General features: G+C 43.4%; 1 protein-coding gene across 3 annotated transcripts in view; it reads right to left on the bottom strand.

Moving 5' to 3' along the window:
* The window catches only part of cdk14 (cyclin-dependent kinase 14), a 224,722-nt gene that overhangs the window by 165,723 nt on the left and 37,042 nt on the right, over positions 1–21,957 (bottom strand). Inside the window, exon 1 of one of the 3 annotated variants that reach the window (XM_041988486.1) lies at positions 10,112–10,268. The exons of 1 other annotated variant lie outside the window; for it this stretch is intronic. The gene's annotated coding sequence lies outside the window, so the exon portion shown is untranslated. Of the gene's footprint in view, positions 1–10,089; positions 10,269–21,957 lie in introns of those variants that run through there. One more of the 3 variants, XM_041988485.1, reaches the window with a different exon arrangement.

The raw sequence follows: 21,957 nt of genomic DNA, 5'->3' as shown, positions 1-21,957 counted from the left end.
ACACAACCCACCCACCATGCCCCGTGGGGGACACCCCAGGCGGACCAGCGGACAGCGAGCCCCAAGCACCCCCCCTTGACCTAACCCCCACAGAGCCAGCAGCCCACCAGCGCAGCCACCCAGCGCAACCACCCCGGGACCACCAGCGCAACCCCCCCCTCTGGATGATGAGCCTTCAGTGGCATTAGGCACCCCTGCTCCCCAGGAGGCCCCGCAGGGCAAGACAGGCCAGGAGAGGCCGCCCCCCACGACCGGGCCATTCAGGGACTGCAGCCAGTGAGCCGCCACCCACCCCAGAAAATACCCACCCTCTAACGGGGAATGAGACGATGGGGACAGCGGCAGACCCACAGCCCACCACCCCCAGGCCCGTCCAGCCCCCCCCCCACAAGTGCACTTAACCCTCCCACTCACCCTAACTCACATATGCCCTCTCAGCCCCACCCAAAAAATATAAACACTCGCACAGCATCCAACCCTCCAACTCTCACTCCCCAGACACACCCCCACTCATCCTAACACATGCATATGCACGCACACAAACATACCCCCCCATTCACACAAACATCCAAAGTATAGACACACACATACAACATACAAGCATCCCTGTCTCACACCCCAGCACCTCCCCCTATAATCCCCCGAATCCCACTCAGCCCTCCTTCAAACCCCTACACCCCCCCTGCCCCCGGGCCATACCCTGGGTCCCAGGGTGTCAACCAGACACCAGGGCATGCACCAACCCACACCACGGCAGCACATCCGGGCAGGCCCAGACCCCAGGCACATACGGAGCCCACCACCTCGGAGGGAGGAGGACCACCCCCGGGCACCAGAGCCCAGAACCCCCACCCAGCCCTCCCCGGAATAGCCCGGCCGTCCGGCCCAGGACCAACGCCCACCAACCCAGGCACCACCAGTGGCCTCACCCCCCGCCACGAGGCGACTCCAACCGCTGGCCCCCACAGCCCCCAACGGGGCCAGACCCAGAGCCACACCCACCGCAGAGCAGCCCGGTCCCGCACCATGGGCAACCACAAAGAACCCGCAACCACCAGTCACTCCAAACTCCAGTCACTCCATTTCTCAAACCCCCATAGCAACGAGGTCACAGTCCTCCACCTACACTAAGTGATGGAACTAAGCACAGGGGACCAGAAGGAATGAGATTCAGACAAATAGCTCTTTGAGGAGGGAGACATTGTCTCACTACTGATGTGGTCAACTAAGAGATTCCTAAACTGCTGAATACACAGATTATTTTTGTTTTTCCAGTTCACAAGGATAGTTTTCTTTGCGATGCGTAATGCTGTGCGTATCATGTGTGCAGAGTTAATTGCCATATTAATGTCACCCAAGTCACCTAGTAGACATAGTGCGGGGATTGTAGGAATATTACATTTAAACCGTGTTGACATGTCCACACATACCTGAAGCCAGAACCTGCGGACAGGTGTGCAGGACCACAAGGCATGGAGGTAGTTGTCTGGTGTGTTTTCATTGCAGTGTGGGCAGATGTTTCATTTTTTTCAGGATGACAAAACTTTACATGCGAGTTCAGCACTACATGCCTTAAAAAGTTGATTTATGTGGTCCTTCTACGTGATCCAAGACAGATTTAATCTCAGAATCACAGAAATATCCATCAGTTCAGGTCCTTATATCTGGAACGGTCCGCCACCTCCAGTACCAGTTCCAGTCTGTACCAGTTCCAGTCTTTGCCAGGTTTAGTTTGTACCACTTCCAGTCTGTACCAGCTCCAACCTGTACCAGTTCTAGTCTGTACCAGGTTTAGTCTGTACCAGTTCCAGTTTGTACAAGGTTTAATTTGTACCAGTTCCAGTCTGTACCAGCACCGGTTTGTACCAGTTCTATTCTGTACCAGTTCTAGTCTGTACCAGGTTTAGCCTGTACCAGTTCCAGTCTGTACCAGATTTAGTTTGTACCAGTTCCAGTCTGTGCCAGTTCCAGTCTGTACCAGCTCTAGCCTGTACCAGTTCTAGTCTGTTGCAGGTTTCATCTGTACCTATTCCAGTCTGTACCAACTCCAGTCTGTACCAGGTTTAGTCTGTACCAGTTCCAGTCTGTACAAGGTTTAATTTGTACCAGCTCCGGTTTGTACCAGTTCTAGTTTGTACCAGGTTAAGCCTGTACAAGTTCCAGTCTATACCAATTCCAGTCTGTACCAGGTTTAGGTTCCACCAGTTCCAGTCTGTACCAGCTCCAGTCAGTACCAGTTCTAGTCTGTACCAGTTCTAGTCTGTACCAGGTTTAGTTTGTACCACTTCCAGTCTGTACCAATTCCAGTCTGTACCAATTCCAGTCTGTACCAGTTGCAGTCTGTACCAGGTTTAGTTTGTACCACGTCCAGTCTGTACCAGCTCCAGTCTGTACCAGTTTTAGTCTGTACCAGTTCCAGTCTGTAAGAGGTTTAGTTCGTACCAGTTCCAGTCTGTACCAGGTTTAGTCTGTACCAGCTGCAGTCTGAACCAGGTTTAGTTTGTACCTGTTCCAGTCTGTACGAGCTCCAGTCTGTACCAGTTTTAGTCTGTACCAGTTCCAGTCTGTAAGAGGTTTAGTTTGTACCTGTTCCAGTCTGTACCAGCTCCAGCCTGTACCAGTTCCAGTTTGTACAAGGTTTAATTTGTACCAGTTCCAATCTGTACCAGCTCCGATTTGTACCAGTTCTAGTCTGTACCAGTTCTAGTCTGCACCAGGTTTCGGTTCTACCAGTTCCAGTATGTACCAGCTCCAGTCTGTACCAGTTCAAGTCTGTAACCAGTTTAGTTTGTACCAGTTCTAGTCGGTACCACCTCCAGCCTGTACCAGTTCTAGTCTGTACCAGTTTCAGTCTGTACCAGTTCCAGTCTGTACCAGGTTTAGTCTGTACCAGTTCTAGTCGGTACCAGCTCCAGTCTGTACCAGTTCCAGTCTGTACCAAGGTTTAGTCTGTAACAGCTCTGGCCTTTACCAGTTCTAGTCTGTACCAGTTCCAGTCTGTACCAGGTTTTTTCTGTACCAGTTCTAGTCTGTACCAGTTCCAGTCTGTACCAGTTCCTGGATATTACTGTAAACTTGTAAAAATGTTGGTATCTTGACAAACCTAGTCACAACCAAATCATTATAAGGTCAAAATAAAATAAACTATCCACTTAAAAAAATGGGGAAAATCTAATTAAAAAGGTATATGGAGGATTTCCCCTCTGACAGGTTTGAACTCTTCACCAAATTAAATTAATTCTCACTCCTGTGCAAACCAGACGTCACAGTGTTGAATCTTTTAATTCTACATCCACAGGTGACCATTCAGGCCAACTCCAAGCAGACTTTAAACAGGACAGTCAGCCGTTCAGCTTGCATGCTTCCTGGAACAGCAGCTGCCTCCATGCAGGTTTACAGGGACATGTCTTCTTCATTTGGAAGTTATAAGAAATTCTGGAAGTGATCTTCACATAAAACACTGTCATTTTCTTTTTGGCACACAGCTATTTTCTTATGAGCTTGAGTTATGTTGGCCACCAGTCAAAGCCAGGAGGATTTCTCACTTTCATTAAGTGACTTGCAGAAAGAAGGAAAATAAATTATGCAAATGCATGTTGGCATTTTGCTGCTGTGGTTCTTTATGACTTTGAATGCTAGCCTTAAGATATTATGGATAAGAGACTTAATTATCCTGGTGGAAAAGAAAATGTCCCAAAAGCCACCAGATGCCCCAGATAAATATTCTTCATTACAACAATCTGTACCCATCATTAATCATCATTATTAATGATGAGGAAAAAGGAAAAAAGACATCTGCATCCAACAAAGGTGGAACATCCAGGTCTTCAGGGTGGAGAGAGCTCAAAACATCACTGTGTTCATGCAAACTGACTTCTTGTTATCGCAAGAGGCCATAAATCCGAAAAAAAATGGCTCACTGGATGTTTTCTCTTCTTCAGACCATTCTCTGGAAACCCTGGAGATGGTTGCATGGGAAAATCCTAGTAAATACTCAGACCAACAACCATGCTACATTCAGAGTCACTTAAATCTTCTTTTTTCCCCTCATTCTGATGCTCAGATGCAACTTCAGCAGGTTGTCTTCACTATGTCTACATGTCTACCTGCTGCCATGTGATTGGCTAGTTAGATATTTGTGTTAACAGAAAGTTGGATAAGTGGAAGTGAAGTAGATGGTGAGTTTACTTCACTACATGGTGAAGAACATTTCTAAGGAAACAACACAGTGACATTAAAGCCTCCAGCTTCCTCTGTAAACTAAACGTTTTATATGAACAACTGTTTCATGCCTCTCTCTCTCTGCTTATGAAGCCTTACAAATTACACTGGTGTGCATCAGAGCAGCTTCACAGCTGACATTCAAACAGAAGCAAACAGCGCCTTCATCCAGACTGAAGGAGGATTTCTGAGATCCAGCAAACACCCTGGAGGACGAAGTGTTCCAGCCAGTTAGTGACTCAGCCGGGCCTTCTAACGCCTGATTAGCACAGCCTCGTTGCCTTTGATTAGGATGCAAGGGAACAGAAAGCTCAAACATATAAATGACTAAATTGGCCAGATTCCCGGCAGTTTTGGCTCAGTCAGAACGACAGCGATGTGGCCACCTACTTGCCTCCACCTCCCACTCAGACTTCTCTCCTTACCAGCCCGTACCCTCGCTCATCCTCAAACACTCTCGTATAAGGCTTCTCTGCAGAGGTTCTGGTTTATTACATTCACTACTTATAGAAAAAAATCTACTTCATATTCATTCAATTAATTTTAAATTCAACTTTATTTGTGTAGCACCAGTTCACAACAAAGTCATCGCGAGACACTTTACAGACATCAATTCAAGCCAATTCATATTATCTAATTAAGACAAATCCAACATATGATCCGCGTCAGTCCAATTTATAACAGTGTTCTTAAAATAATGACCTAGCAAAGGAAAGCAAAGTCGTCTTTGATTCAGCTCTGGTTTCTCCTTAAAACTGTTGCTAGCCCTAATGTCTGTTAGCAGACGCTGTAGAGTGCGCGGGAGTTACTTTTCCATGTGGGAACTCGATATTCTTATGTTCCATACTGAAAAATCCAAATATGGAAACATGTATCCTTACACCCCTACAAATTATTTATGTAAATTACATAAAAAAAAAAACAGGCATTTATACATTTTAGAAGTATGAAAATAAATTCACATTGGTTGTGCATGATAAGGACTAGAGTTAATGGAAAAAAAATGATCTAAATATGAGTCACTGACCAAAAAGGAAAAGTGTGATTATTCTCTGTTTTTAGTGGGGCCTGAGGGTTACTTTATTTCTCACAATATCATAAATGATCACGCACCTGAGTCACAGAAGCAGTCACATCGTCATTTGTCTATAAAAATCAAGGCATTGGCTCTGTGATTGGACAGTCTGTTTTGTCACCATCCAATCAGATAGAAGTGTAAAGACGGGGGGTCGGAAGAGTCTTACAGGAAGTTTTTTGCTTTGCATCCGGAAACAGATGTTTGCAGAAGATCTTCAGCTTTTCTTTACAGATATAAAGATTTTGTACTCTCATGCAGATTCTTATCTACACATTCACAAAGCTGAATTTCTCAAGTCAGATTTTCTTTACAGGGTTCAAAGCTGGATTTACAAATAAAAACTCTTCAATTATTCCATCCATCCATCCATCCATCCATCCATCCATCCATCCATCCACCCACCCACCCACCCACCCATCCATCCATCCATCCATCCATCCATCCACCCACCCACCCACCCACCCACCCACCCATCCATCCATCCATCCATCCATCCATCCACCCACCCACCCATCCATCCATCCATCCATCCATCCATCCATCCACCCGCCTATCCATCCATCCATCCAGTAATCCATCCATCCATCCATCCATCCATCCATCCATCCATCCACCCACCCACCCATCCATCCATCCATCCATCCAGTAATCCATACATCCGTCCATCCATCCATTGCGGGGGCAGCAGCCTAAGCAGGGAAACCCAGACTTCCCTCTCCCCGGCCACATTCACCAGCTCATCGGGGGGAATCCCGACGTGCCCAGAACACCTCACCAGGGAGGCGTCCTGAAGAGATGCCCGAGCCACCTCATCTGGCTCCTCTCGATGTGGAGGAGCAGCGACTCTATTTCTGGATCACAGAGCTTCTCACCCTATCTCTAAGGGAGAGCCCGGCCACACTGCAGAGAAAACTCATTTCGGCCGCTTGTATTCGCGATCTTGTTCTTTCGGTCACTACCCACAACTCGTGATCATAGGCGAGGGTAGGAGCGTAGATCAACAAGTAAATCAAACTGGTGTGTTTGCTTTTCAGCTCAGCTCCTTCTTCACCACGACAGGCTGATGTAGAGTCTGCATCACTGCAGACGCCACAACATCTGAAATCATTTGTAAACATTCATTTACAACCAGAAAACCTTTATGACTCTATATTGAACACAGTTTTCAACACAAGAAAACTTAAAGTAATGTCAAAGTCACATTTATACCATACAGAATATATCAGATAATTCTTTGTAGCTTTCTCAGTGAGGACGTTTAAAAATCAATTTCATGTCTCGGTAAGACTCTACGTGAAACCAGCACAACAAAATGGCCTTAACAAGATGCAGATTTCAGGTGTAATTGGGCATTCACAGCCGACTCATTAGCACAAGTACCACTTAAGCTAACACCTTCATATGAATCGCACACACATCTCTGAGGATTTACATCTGAATAACAGCAGTGGAGCAATGCTGTCTGTCCTGACCTCTCCATCAGCTCTGATGCTCCATTTTACTGAGTAATTATACTTACAGTAATGTCCCTATCACTGGCTCCTAAATGGATAACCTGCTCCCAAACTGGAGATCACCTGTAAGGCCCCACCCTATGAAGAGGACATCCATAACTCTGTGGCATCAGTAAACAGTCCAACAGAACAGGTCTGTTTCTCATCCAAACACTGTCCTGGTGGCATGCTGCAAGTTGTCAGAGCCAGCAGGCAGTGTTTGAGCCAAACGGAAAAACTCAAGCCTGAACACTCTGCATGCTCTCTGTGCTCAAGCTTCTGGAAGTGGGAAACAGGTTCAGAGACATTCTGAAGGGATTGCGCATCGGAAATATTTTTTTATTAACCTGTTAAGCAGAAAAACCTCAAACCCAAAGTAAATTAAGAAAGTCACCACAATAATCAGGTTCTTTTCCATATTCTTGGTGTCTAGGGACATCCAGGAACCTTAGAGACTTTGTGTTCTTTCTTTTACTATGCCTGAGTAAATGATATAAAACAGAGAAATGTGACATTTTTATCCTCTCCTGTTTTATGCCCCTTACTACGTCATATGATGGTTTTGTTTTGATTGCATCATAATGAATTGGAATTAATCGGACTGTGAATTGGTGATGTATAAATAAAGCTGAATTGAGCTGAACAAAGTTCTTGGAGATATCGGGGCGAGTCTATGCCAACAGTTCTGTCAGGAGGGCCTTTATTTGTCCAGAACTTGACAGTTCATCTGAATTAAAGTGAACCTTCAACAGGTTCTCGTCTTCCTTAAAGCTTAATTAGCTGGACCACATTTTTCTGTTGATTTCTGTTGTAAATGATCATTTTGACATACTAAAGGTAACAATGACTACGATCCAAACCTTAACCAGATACTGTGATTTAATCTGACTGTGATGCAGAAAGAAGTGAAACCAGAAGATGATGATGGTGCTTAAGCAACATCTCTAAGTGCTGTGCACTCTTCTTCTGGTCCTATGAGGACAACTTGTTCCAGTTAACGATCCATAATGACGCATCATTGATATGAATGGTGATAACAGAGTCAGTTCGTTTCCACTGCTCATGTGTATGGGAAGAATCTGTCCTCAGCACAAACTATAAAAGCATCAGGTGCATACTTGAAGATGAAGACCAAAGAAAAATTATTCATATTCCCAATATGAGGAACATCCTGCCTCAGAGAGATGCAGAAATCTAGTCCATGGATCAGTTGCTTCGAGACTGACAATAGTAGCAGGGTTCCTACAACTTAAAGCAAGTTAAATTTAAGACTTTTTAAGACTTTTTTAATGCCATTTGAAAATAAATTTAAGACCAACTTCCCAATTAACAAAAGTAGGGGAAAAAACACCACATCAATTACAAGTGGTTAGGGACAATTTCACCCAAATGTTTATTTTAACATAAAACATGACTTTTTGACGCTTTGTGTTTCGCGCTGTGCATGTGAGACTCCACTGCCTCGACTCCCATCGTGCTGAGTTTGAAACATTTTTTTGCACAAAATACACCGTGCCTCGTACACATTGCCTGGTACCACTTTCAGCCATGAAGAAAAATCTTGGTCGAACAGCCAATTTTTGCTGAATTTACACTTTCCCATGATGTAGTTCAAAGTTGCTACATTAACAACATGCGTCTGCTCTTCGAGTTAGAGACGCTGCAACCACGTCACTGTTTTGTTGGTTCCGCCATCATGTTCGCATCATCAGAGACATTCGGTAAATTTTAAATAAAATGAATGTTAGGATTTATTTTTAGATTTGAGATTAATTTTAATTATAAAATCCTACGAATTATGTATAAACATTTTTAAGACTTTTGAAAGATCAATTTGAGACATTTTAATGCCAATTAAGGCCTTATTTTTAGATTGATGAATTCAATGCCTTTTAAGACTTTTTAAGGATCCGCGGGAACCCTGAGTAGAATGGGTGGCAGAACCTTCAGTTATCGGACCCTCTCTGCGGAACCAGTGAAAATATCTGACGTTGTAGTTCATTTGTGTTTTTCTTCATCTTCCTCAGCAGGAACTTCTTTCCTGTCCTCTCCACCCCCAACCGGTCCAGGAAGATGGCTGATGTTCCTGTTTCTGGTTTTGTTGGAGGTTTTCCTTCCTGGTTCTGGTTTCCTTAGCTAGGTCATTATTTTATGAATTGGTTTATATGAGCAGTTATTATAAACTGGACTGATGTGGATCATATGGTGGTTTTGATTTGATTGGCTCATAATGAATTGGAATTAGTCGGACTGTGTTAAAGTGTCTTGAGATGACTGTCGTGAATTGGTGATGTATAAATAAAGCTGAATTGAGCTATGCCAACAGTCCTGTCAGGAAGACCTTCATTTGTCCAGAACGTGACAGTTTGTGTCAGACCCAGTTCATCTGAATTAAAGTGAACCTTCAACAGGTTCTCGTCTTCCTGCGGTGGCAGAAATGGGAGGAAGATAACTTTGCTGCTTGGTTTCCTGCACTTACTGAAGCAAAGTTGAATTCTAAAGTCTGCTAAAAGACTCTTCTTCTGAAATATGACTCCTGCTTTGTTTTGCTTGTTCATCCCTCCTTTCTTTTTCTCTCTATCTCTTTCTAACAGCTTGGCCTGCTGTCTTCCTGAGAAGCTGCATATGGCCGTGCAGAAAGCCTCTCTAAGCGTCCACAAGACGCTGTCACAGATGGCAACGGCCTGTCCCCGTTGTACCCACATTCCATTCCCGTGGGCTTGGAAAAAAAAGGAGCGTCTTGCAAAATTTCCCGGAAACGAGGTGACATATTGTAGTGTGAGCAGAAAAAAATGCTGCAGCGAGGACCGTCCAGTCCATCAGACTGGGACACATCAGCACCCACCACAGCACAGAGGATGGTGCTGACGCCGCTACAGCGGAAAGACAACATTGAGAGTTAGCAGCAGAAACACACACACATCCACACATGCGCAGACACACACACACTTCCTTTCTATTCCCAGAGCTTCTCGTCACATCCTCCTTCACAGAGATGCACTCATACTCAGCTGGACCATCAACTTTCCAGCTGGCATGTTAGCAGGAGAAGCCATCATCACCCCCTCTAACAACAGCACTTAAACACACTGTGCAAGCACACAGCTCCAACTCATGTCTGCTATTTATATGAACAGAAACCAACACGCCTGCAGAATCTGACAGTGTCATGTGAATGTCTGGAGAATGCTATTCATGCTCATCCACACGCACCCACACACATGCACAGCAAAGGAAGGCAGGATGATGACGACGGATGCAGAAGAAAATCAGCACCAATCTCAGCTGTCCTCTTACCTTCCAGGAGGAAACAGCTCACCTGGAATCCTCTGAAGAGCAGACAGAACGCATCCAAGCCAACCTCTCTGCCTGCAAACCAGCTCAAAACATCCCTCTCTCCCTCTCTCTCTCCATCAAACACACACTGTGTCTCTCTTCCCTCTCTTCCGCTCCCTTCGCAAGCTGGAAACGATGAGATTGTACTATAAGCAGAAAGGAGGGGGTGAAATCAGAGGAAGGTTTTAGGAGGCAGCGTTGCTTCTGATCGACCTCCCTCAGAGACTGTGTGCCGGTTGCTAATAAGAGGATGGCGATAGTAGAGTGGGGTGAGGGGGTGGCTCGGGGGGATAGGTGTGATGCAGCAGATGGGGGAGAAATAAAAAAGAGGCCTGCCTGTTAGGATGTCTTGAAACCCTAGTTGGCCCCTGTGCTGCTTTGAGGTGGTACAGCCCAGAGGAGTTTAAGGAAGCAAACAGTGTCTCCAGCTAACGGCTAGCAGCTAGCAGCTAGCAGAGATGCAGGCTGACAGAACCTGAGCCGTGTGGGTAACTGGGTCGCAGCACTTCAGATCAAATGTGAAACCAACAGAAACTTGAAACCCTACACAGGCTTTAGAGACAGTTCTGCTGCATCCTGGCTTCAGCCTCCTCTTCTTCCTCAGTTCTTCTCAATGTTTGGTCATTTCTGAACTGTTCCATCATAAACTGAGCTGGATTTCCTGCAGGATGCTGCGTCTGAGTCTGTTTCTGCCAGTTACTCTATATACGAGACGACAGCAGGAGCAGCCCACCACTGACCTGGGACCTGCCTTGTGTCGCCCAGGAGCCGTCGCCATGGTAACCTATGCTTTCTGCTCCGGAGCACGTTGAGCTCACAGGATTGCAGCAGCGCTTCCATCATGTCCACTCCTGCCTTCAAACTAATCAGGAAATACTTGACTAATTAATGAGTAATTACTAACCAAAGAGGACTTGTTTTTGTTTTGTCTTCTTTCCTGACAGAACAACTCATTCTGCAGCATGAAGACACGTCTGCTCTGCTTTTATAGATAATATGTCATGATGTGTTTTAAATTCTGCCACACAAACACACAGCAGCTGTTTTTATTAATTAAAATCAATCTGGGATATATCCCATGAGCATAAATGTTGAAGATGAAATGTAATCATGATACTGAAACCAGAAATGTAGAATAATGATTTTAATTTCACTGCAGTCGTACCATTTGCAACTTTCCTGTTTTAACTTGTCTTTTGTTTTCATGTTTTTATCTGTTTTGTTTTGTTTTGTTTTTTTTTTTATTTGCATTTCATTTCTATTTGTAGATGTTTCATACACATTTTATTGATAAATTTAGCACTTTGGTCAGTGGCTGCTCTTGTTTTTAAAATGCTTTATAAATAATGTTGGCTTAGCTTCTCTTATATGCAACATGCTGCTAATTCCACCCCAACAGGAATAATATCAGCACTTTAATGCTTTGAGTTATAAATGTCCTGTTCATTCAGAAACTCACACACTGTTAATGCTGCAGGCGCTTTACCAGGCTCAGGTTTTCAGTTTGATCTTCAATCATTCTGCCTGACATTAAACTACAAATCTTCTGTAACTGAATATATATATTCCAATGAAGTTAGGACATTATGCAAAACATAAATATAGACAGAGTACAATTATTTCTAAATCATTTTCATCCTATATTGCCATGAATACACTACAAGAGACAATATATATATATATATATACATATACATATATATGTTAAAACTGGTAACATTTTTTTGGAAATATTCACTCATTTTTAATCTGATTTAAACGTTTCAGAAAAGCTGGAGCAGGGTGAACAACAGACTGGGAAAGTTGAGGAAAGCTCTAAAAACACTCAAAAGGTGAACAGGTGAACAGAAAGCAGGTGAGGGTCAGCATCAGTAGGACGGAGCATCCCTGCCAGTCTCAGTAGTTCACAGCAAGAATGGAGGGATGTAACCCTTTCTAAGGCAAACTAAATGATAAAAAAGGTTGAATATGAACCAGAGTTTATGATGACAGTAAAATTACAGGTTGGCAGCCGTATTAGATTCCATAACTTTCACTATGAACTATGACTATATATAATAAGTGGGCCTGGACCACATCCAGTAACTCTCCTAAATATTGGAATTCTGCCTCCCTGACCTCGGTAAGGTAAGGCCTCAGAGTCGTCATCTCCCAGGTGTTGCTTCAGGTACGTTATTATTATGGACGGATGTACCGTGATTTCTACCATAAGCATCACTTTAACCGTTGCTAGACAACCAATCATCTTCCTCAGGAAGAGATGTCTGTATCACCGACTGAGCTTCCTCACCAGCTCCACATGACGTCTTTCTGACACGATTTCCTCGTCAACATTAAATATTAAATATTAAATAAAGACATTCTCAGCCAGCTAGTTTAATAAAACACTGAATTTACTTGACAATCAAAGTCAGTTATCTGGGAGTAATCAGATTACTGTAATAATCTGCTGTGATAGAAAAAAAACCACTCAGGACAAAAAAGTGAAACTTCTTAAATGTCCTGATGAAGCATTTCATTCAGCGGAGTCACTCTAGATGGTCTTAAAGTTTGTTTCTCAGATACGTGTTGATGTTAATAAAACCTACAAAGAATACTGGATCCATTTAAAGCCGTAAAACGACTCAAAAATTCCTTCAATGACGTAGATTTAGCTTGATCAGCTGTGTGTGTTCCCATGACGACCGTGACGCTATCAGCGTAACACCAAAGCAGGAGAAATCCTCCATCTGCTCCTTACTGGAGAGACATGCTTCCATCTCCACCTGCTGAGAATCTAGAAAACTCTCATCTTTCTCGGTGAGCCCCAGATCCGGCCCCCACCACCATCCCCAGCCACCCCCCACCCAGATGCGGCATCCCCAGGCATCCCCCAAGATCAGCAGCCCCGGTTTCCGGCCCCCAGGGCAACCACCTCCCCCTGCCCGCCCCCGGCGACGCCCCAGGGAAGAGGGGCAACTGCAACTGCAGCCAACGAGCCGCCACCGAATCCAGAAGATACCCACCCACCAGACACCCAGGGAGGAAGGAGAGGAGCGGAAGGAGAATAGCAGGAGAGCCCAGATCCACGGCGCACCACCCCCAGGCCCACCCAGCCCCCCTCCCAGGGTCATGTCATCCCTCCCCACCCCACCTACTCACCTATGATCTTGCACACTCCCACTCATCTTTGCACATGCATACGCACACACACAAACATAACCCCACAACCACACAAACATCATCCAAAGCATAGACACACATAACATACAAACATCCCTGTCTCACACCCCAGCACCTCCCCCTATAATCCCCCGTATCCCACTCAGCTCCCCTTCAAACCCCTACACCCCTCCTGACCCCGGGCCATACCCGGGGTTCCAGGGCGGCAACCAGATACCAGGGCATGCACCAACCCACACCATGGCAGCACATCCGGGCAGGCCCAGACCCCCAGCACATACAGACCCCACCATCTCGGAGGGAGGAGGGACCACCCCCAGGCACCAGAGCCCAGGACCCCCGCCCAGTCCACCTTGGAATAGCCCGGTTGCCTGGCCCAGGACCGACGCCCACGACCCAGGCACCACCATTGGCCTTACCCCCCGCCACGAGGCGACCCCAACCGCTGGCCCCCACAGCCCCTGACAGGGCCAGACCCAGAGCCACCCCCACCGCAGAGCAAACCGGTCCCGCACCATGGGCAACCACAAAGAACGCTCAACCACCAGCCACTCCCGGCCATTTTCCAACTCCCAAAGCAACGAGGTCACAGTCCTCCACCTACACCAAGTAATGGAACTAAGCACAGGGGACCAGAGGAAATTAGATTCAGCTTCAGATGTGGAAGACATCCTGTCTCGTCCCAGTCCCCAAGAAGCCACACGCGAGTCAACCAGAAGACTTCAGGCCGATGGCTCTAACATCACATGTGATGAAGACCCTGGAACGGCTGATGCTCCACCACCTCAGACCCCAGGTTCAACACGCCCAGGACCCCCTGCAGTTTGCCTACCAGGCAAAGGTGGGGGTGGATGATGCCATCCTGTACCTCCTTCACTGGGCACACACTCACTTGGACAGTGGCAGCGGCGCTGTGAGGGTCATGTTCTTCGACTTCTCCAGCGCCTTCAACACCATCCAGCCCACTCTTCTGAGAGACAAGCTGCATAACATGGGAGCGGACTCACATCTGGTCTCCTGGATTGTGGACTACCTCTCAGAGAGACCACAGTACGTTAGGCTGGGTGGCTGCACATCTGACACTGTGGTCAGCAGCACCGGAGCACCACAGGGCACTGTGCTCTCCCCTGTCCTGTTCACAATCTACACATCAGACTTCCAGTATGAGTCTGAGCTCTGCCACATGCAGAAGTACTCGGACGACACTGCCATAGTTGGATGTATTAAGGATGGACAGGAGGAGGAGTACAGGAGTTTGGTGGAAGACTTTGTTGGCTGGTGCAGGGCGAACCACCTGCAGCTGAACACTTCCAAAACCAAGGAGCTGGTGGTGGACTTCAGGAGGAACAGATCAGACCTGAGGCCTGTCTCCATAGAGGGTGTGGAGGTGGAGTCGGTCAGTTCATATAAGTACCTGGGACTGCAGCTGGATGACAGACTGGACTGGTCAGAGACCATCAACGCCATCCACAAGAAAGGACAGAGCCGTCTGTACTTTCTAAGGAGGCTGAGGTCCTTCAACATCTGCAAGAAACTGCTGCTGATGTTCTACCAGACTGTGGTGGCCAGTGTCCTTTTCTATGCTGTGGTGTGTTGGGGAGGCAGCATAAAGAAAAGGGACGCAGCACGGCTGGACAGAGTGATCACAAGGGCAGGATCTGTGGTGGGCACAGAGCTGGACTCTTTGGTCTCAGTGGCAGAAAAGAGGACCTTGGACAAGATCCTGACCATCCTGGACTCCTCCTCTCACCCTCTGCACAGAACTCTGAGCAGGCAGAGGAGTGTGTTCAGCCCCAGACTACTGTCCCTGACCTGCTCCACCAACAGACTCAAAAACTCTTTCGTTGACCGGATAGATCACCAGTGCACATTTACATTGTTCAAATAAATTCCTTTTTACCTTTCACTGGAATCCTGATTCTTTTGAGTCCAATCTCCGGGTTTGTGACATTCGTACCCCGGGCCATCCGGCTGTACAACATCTCGCTGAGGGCGCAGGGGTCACAACCACTACCATAGTCTGAATAGTTTTTATGGACATGTGCCTTTTTCTCATTTGGAAGCACATTTGCTCTTATCCCATTCTGTAAACACTGTCTCAGCAGTTTTTGCACATCCTGCACTTTTTCACTCATGCACCTTGTTTGGCTACCACCGTCAACATATGTACATACTTGATCACCTGAACAGTATATATGTACATAGACCATAATAATGACTCTTGTTCGGTCCAACTCGGAGTGTGGTTTTGCGTCACAGCACATCTAGCTGAGTAGACATTACAATGAGTGTACAATAGTTTTTACCATTTTGCCTTCTTTATCTACCGTTGCCTCTATTTAATTTTAAATTAGTCTAGTTATGCTTAAGTACTAACCCCTAATGTCAAGTACTAACCTTTAATGTATGTATATGCTACTGGATGCTTGAATTTCCCTCAGGATCAATAAAGTATCTATCTATCTATCTATCTATCTATCTATCTATCTATCTATCTATCTATCTATCTATCTATCTATCTATCTATCTATCTATCTATCTATCTATCTATCTAAATGGTTCTTTGAGGAGGCAGACATTGTCTCACTACTGATGTGGTCAACTAAGACATTCCTAAACTGCTGAATACACAGATTATTTTTGTTTTTCCAGTTCACAAGGATAGTTTTCTTTGCGATGCATAATGCTGTGCGTATCATGTGTGCAGAGTTAATTACCATATTATTGTCACCCAAGTCACCTAGTAGACATAGTGTGGGGATTGCAGGAATATTACATTTAAACCATGTTGACATGTCCACACATACCTGAAGCTAGAACCTGCGGACAGGTGTGCAGGACCACAAGGCATGGAGGTAGTTATCAGGTGTGTTTTCATTGCAGTGTGGGCATATGTTTGATTGTGACAGACCCATCCTGAACATCCTTTGTCCTGTATAATGAGTTCTATGCAGAATTTTGAATTGTATTAGTTGCATATTTGAATTCTTAGTCATTTTAAAGGTGTTTAAACATATTTCTGACCATTTATCTCTATGATTTATCTGTGAGATTCATGAATTCTGCCACCCTAATAGGTAGCTGTAAGTTTAATTGATTAATGGTATATTTTTACATATAATAGATTTAATCTGGTGATATTCTAAAAATGTTTTGCTAGTGATTCCATATTGTGAAGTGAGAATGTTAAATGACAAGAAGTTTCCATTTTCTATTATATGTTCTAACTTTATTTTTCCATTGAGTGAAATTAATCAGATTTTTATTTTGCAGGATGTCAGGGTTGTTCCAGAGGGGTGTAAACTTACATGGAAAAAGTGAGGATTTGGTTATTTTTAGAAAATCCCACCAAGCCACTAAAGAGGAACTGATATTGATGCTTTTAAAACACTTATGTGTTTTGATGGTTGAGCTGATGAATGGCAGATCCTCACACAATGCTTGCTCTACATCTAACCATGGTTCATCCAGACTGCTAGGTTTAAGCCATTTGGAGATATACTGCAGCTTGTTAGCTAAGAAAACATGATTAAAGTTGGGTAGCTCCAATCCACCTCTATCTTTAGTCTGTTGTAAAGTTTTTAGACTGATACGTGAAGGCTTGTGTTTCCATAAAAATTTTGATATATGTGAGTCCAGTGACTTAAACCAGCTGGAGGATGGTTTAGTGGGTATCATTGAAAACAGGTAGTTTACTTTAGATAGAACCATCATTTTTACTGTGGCAACCCTCCCCATGAGTGATATGGGTAAGCGCCTCCACCGTGAGAGATCATCCTCTATTGCTTTAAGTAGCTGGACATAATTTAGCTTTGTTAGTTCTGATAACCTGGAAGAAATGTTTATGCCTAGATATCTAATGTTTCTAGACTGTATTATATTATTAGGTATGTTTTGTGGGTCACAGTTAATGGATATAACAATAGTCTTAGACCAGTTAATAGAGTAGTCAGATATTGATGAGAATGTGTTAGTAAGTGTGATTGTCTGGGGGAGAGACGTCAGTGAGTTCTGGAGGAAAAGTAATACATCATCAACATAAAAACTATGTTCTATATTTTTGGCATGGATTCCTTTAATCTCTTTATTTTGTCTTATGGCAGCAGCTAGGGGTTCAATAAAAATAGCAAAGAGTGATGGAGAAAGCGGGCAGCCCTGCCTGGTGCCTCTCTGCAAACAGAAGCTTGTAGAGGTTTGATCATTGGTCTTCACACATGCATTTGGGTTGTTATATAATATTTTTATCCAATCTATAAAAGATGACCCAAACCCAAATTTGTTTAACGTTGCAAATAAAAATTTCCAGTTTACTCGGTCAAACGCTTTTTCTGTGTCTAAAGAAATTACTGTGGATTCCAGGTTATGTAGAGTAGAATAATCTATGATGTTAATTAATCTATGCATGTTAGTAGAGGAATGTCTACCTTTAATAAAGCCTGTTTGGTCAGGATGTATTATTAGAGGGGTTATTTTTTCTATTCTTCTGGCCAAAGCTTTGCTAATTATTTTGAGATCTACATTTATTAATGAAATTGGACGGTAACTGGATGGAAGTGTCGGGTCTTTACCTGGTTTTATTAGTAGAGTAATATTGGCTAGGTTCATATTTGAAGGTATTTTTTGTTTTTCCCTTATTTCTAATATCATATTGTAGAAAGTGGGTGCCAGCAGTGTCCAGAATTCTTTGTAGAATTCTGCTGGGTAACCATCTGGACCTGGAGCTTTATTGTTGGGCATATGCTGGAGAGCTTCTTGGAGTTCGCTGACTGAAAGGGGGGAATCCAAGACCATTTTATTTTCATGTTTTAATTTTGGAAGATTGATGTTACTAAGAAATTTATCAATATTGTCATCTGTTGTAGTTAGTTGTGATGTATATAATGTTTTATAGAATTCTTTGAAAGTGTTATTTATCTTGTCAGGGTCGTGGCTGATGTTTCCTTCTGGATCTCTGACAGAGTAGATGGTTGATTTCTCCTTGTTTGTTTTTAACTGATTAGCCAGGAACCTTCCAGATTTGTTGACATGCTCAAAATTCTCCAAACGAAGTCTTTGCACCAAGAATTGCGTCTTTTTATCTATTATTTCATTAAGTTCAAGTTTAGCTTTCCTTATAGCCTTTAGTGTGTGTTCTTCTGGGGAGACATGGTAAGGTCCTCTAAGGATTTAATTCTGAGTTCTAACTCGGAAATTCTCAAAGTTTCCTTCTTTTTCTTATGAGAAGAAAAGGAAATTATTGTCCTTCTCATTACTGCTTTTCCTGCTTCCCAAAGAACACACGCTGAAGTTTCTGGCAAGTCATTATTTTCTAGATATAAGGACCATTCTCTTTTGAAGTAGCTGATAAACTCAGGATCTTTAAGTAATGACGTATTAAATCTCCAGTTTCTAGTTGCTGGTTTATTGCTCTTACATCTCAGAGTGAATGATACTGGTGCGTGATCACTAATGCTAATAGGATGGATTCTGATTTCTGACATGTCATTCATCAGCGAGCTGCTAGTTAAGAAATAATCTAATCTAGAATAGGAATGGTGAACTGAAGAGAAGAAGGTGTATTCTCTTAGTGTGGGATGGTGAGAGCGCCAAGCATCACAGAGACCAAAATCCTTCATGTTTTACAGTTTCTGAGGATTTCCTGACTCGATGAGCTCCTGTGAAAAGGTAAGTAGTAAAAAGGAAGAGACAAAGACATGGTAGAAAGAAGGCAACCCTTCAATCCAACTTAACACCAGACAACCAACTGCTACACCTGTGCAGAAACAAAACAGAGAATTTCTGTTTTTTTAAGTCAATTGTTTTCCTTTGTTTAAGGTTGCAAATAAAAATTTCCAGTTTACTCAGTCAAATGCTTTTCCTCTGTCTAAAGAAATGACTGTGGAGTCCAGATTATGTAGAGTAGAATAATCTATAATGTTAATTAATTACTGCATGTTAGTAGAGGAATGTCTACCTTTAATAAAGCCTGTTTGGTCAGGATGTATTATTAGAGGGGTTATTTTTTTCTATCCTTCTGGCCAGAGCATTGCTGATTATTTTAAGATCTACATTTATTAATGAAATTAAACGGTAACTCAATGGAAGTGTCAGGTCTTTTCCTGGTTTTAAAAGTAGAGTAATATTGGCTAGGTTCATATTTGAAGGTATTTTTTGTTTTTCCTTTATTTCTAACATCATATTGTAGAAAGTGGGTGCCAGCATTGTCCAGAATTTTTTGTAGAATTCTGCTGGGTAACAATCTGGACCTGGAGCTTTATTGTTGGGCATATGCTGGAGAGCTTCTTGGAGTTCGCCGACTGAAAGGGGGGAATCCAAGACCATTTTATTTTCATGTTTTAATTTTGGAAGATTGATGTTACTAAGAAATTTGTTTTCTAGATATAAGGACCATTCTCTTTTAAAGTAGCTGATAAACTCAGGATCTTTAAATAACGACGTATTAAATTTCCAGTTTCTAGTTGCTGGTTTATTGCTCTTATTTCTCAGAGTGAATGATACTGGTGCGTGATCACTACTGCTAATAGGATGGATTCTGATTTCTGACATGTCACTCATCTGCTAGTTAAGAAATAATCTAATCTAGAATAGGAATGGTGAACTGAAGAGAAGAAGGTGTATTCTTTTAGTGTGGGATGGTGAGAGCGCCAAGCATCACAGACCAAAATTCTTCATGTACTGTTTTACAGTTTCTGAGGATTTCCAGACTCGATGAGCTCCTGTGGTACTTTTTTTCTCCAGTATAATGTTAAAATCCCCTCCTATAATTAGTGTGTTATCTGAGTGACCATAGAGGCGAAGAGGGAGTGAAAGAAGGAAGATCATCTACATTTGGACCAGATATATTTGCGATACATAACTTAACATTTTTAATAGATAATGTAACTATTATAAATCTGCCTTCTGGATCTATGATTGTATTATCTATATCAAAATTTAACCTTCTATTAATAAGAGTTGCTCCTCCTCTCTGCCTAGAATTATAACAAGCTGAATACATGTGTGGAAACTGGGTTGTTGAGAGAAGATCTATTGTTGAGTTTGATAAATGAGTCTCTTGGAGTAATATTATATCTGCTTTCATTTCTTGCAGACGATTAAAAATTTTTAAACTCTTTTCCCTTGTGCCAGCTCCACGCACATTCCAAGTGACAAATGTGAGTTCGTTCATGAACCAACCACAGAAATGAGGCTATATGTATATTACTGAAGCCTGTGTGCGTGCATCCCACTGCTTCTCTACGTGCATGTGTATCTGCCAGCTGGTTGTGACAGAGATGTGTGTGCGCTTGTGCTGTTCTGTGTGCGTTCCTGTGAATCATGAAAAGTGCTGATGTGTATATAATATAATGACAAGTGTTACCGTTAACCGTTAAAGGGTCGGAGAGAAGAAGTGTAAAGAGTGAAAAGAGCGACAGTGCCAAATGAAAAAAGTAATTTAAAAAACGCATCTTTGCTGAGAGCAGTGTATTTCAAAGTATGTACGTGCATGGTGACATCACTTCCTGTTGTGAAAGCCACATGGCAGTGCTGATCAACATGGACCATCATGCATTGCAGCCTAGTGACAGGAGATGGTGTAGCATGCTAACACAGCTGTTGCTAGCTAGCGCTAACGTTTCTGGTGAACAAACTGAAGTCCTCAGATTGTCAGTGATGAAGTCAATCCTGTCTTTCTCTGACAGAGAGAGAGAAGGAACGTACATTTCACCAGCGTCAGCTACGCCGTCATTACCGTAAAAAAACACCATGCGAGTGAAATCCAGCTGCATGGTAATTATTACTTTCATTATCGTTATTATTATTAACATTATTATTGTTATAGTTAACTATTCAATTGTTATTAATAAAATACTATTTTATAAATAATAAATATAACATCATTATTATAAAATATATTAATTGAAATTATATACTGATTAAGAATTTCTAATAAATCATAATTTATTACATTTTATTAAACAATTAATAACATTTATCATTGCATGGAAGGTAAATAAATTAAAAAAAATATTATTATCATTATTAATACTTTATTTATTGAATTATTTTATTATATAGCAGGAGCTTCTTGTGTCGGTGAATACAGTGCAATTAAAAAAGATTGTGTAATTAAGATTAATGTTTTTATTGTGGTCACAGATGTTGATGACATGTTCTCTATAAACCTCTAATCCAGCTAATGTTTCTTTGTTTATGCAGCTGCACCAAGTCACCTCCACCCTGAGGAGGGTCCACATCAGCAAGGCTGCAGGTCCAGATCAGGTGTCAGGTCAGACACTAAGTTCGTGTGCAGACCAGCTGGCAGGAGTTTTTCTGGACATCTTCAACCTGTCCCCGCAGCTTTCCACAGTTCCTGTCTGCCATCATGAAGTGTTTCCAGCAGATCCTCCTAAAGCACATCAAGAATACCATCCCTGCCGACCTGGACAGCCTGCAGTCAGCCTACAGGGGGAACCGTTCTACGGAGGATGCTGTCTCCATAGCTCTTTACACGGCCTTGACTTGCCTGCAGCATCCCAACACATGTGTTAGGAAGCTGTTTGTGGACTTCAGCTCAGCCTTTAACACCGTTCTTCTGGACCTGCTGGCCCTGAAGCTCCACAACCTGGTCTGCCAGCATCACTCTGCACCTGGATCAGGGACTTCTTTACCAGCAGGCCCAGGTGG

This window comes from Melanotaenia boesemani, chromosome 6 (assembly GCF_017639745.1).
Source record: "Melanotaenia boesemani isolate fMelBoe1 chromosome 6, fMelBoe1.pri, whole genome shotgun sequence".
NCBI classification, from domain to species: Eukaryota; Metazoa; Chordata; class Actinopteri; order Atheriniformes; family Melanotaeniidae; genus Melanotaenia; species Melanotaenia boesemani.
This window is presented reverse-complemented; position numbering and strand designations above follow the sequence as displayed.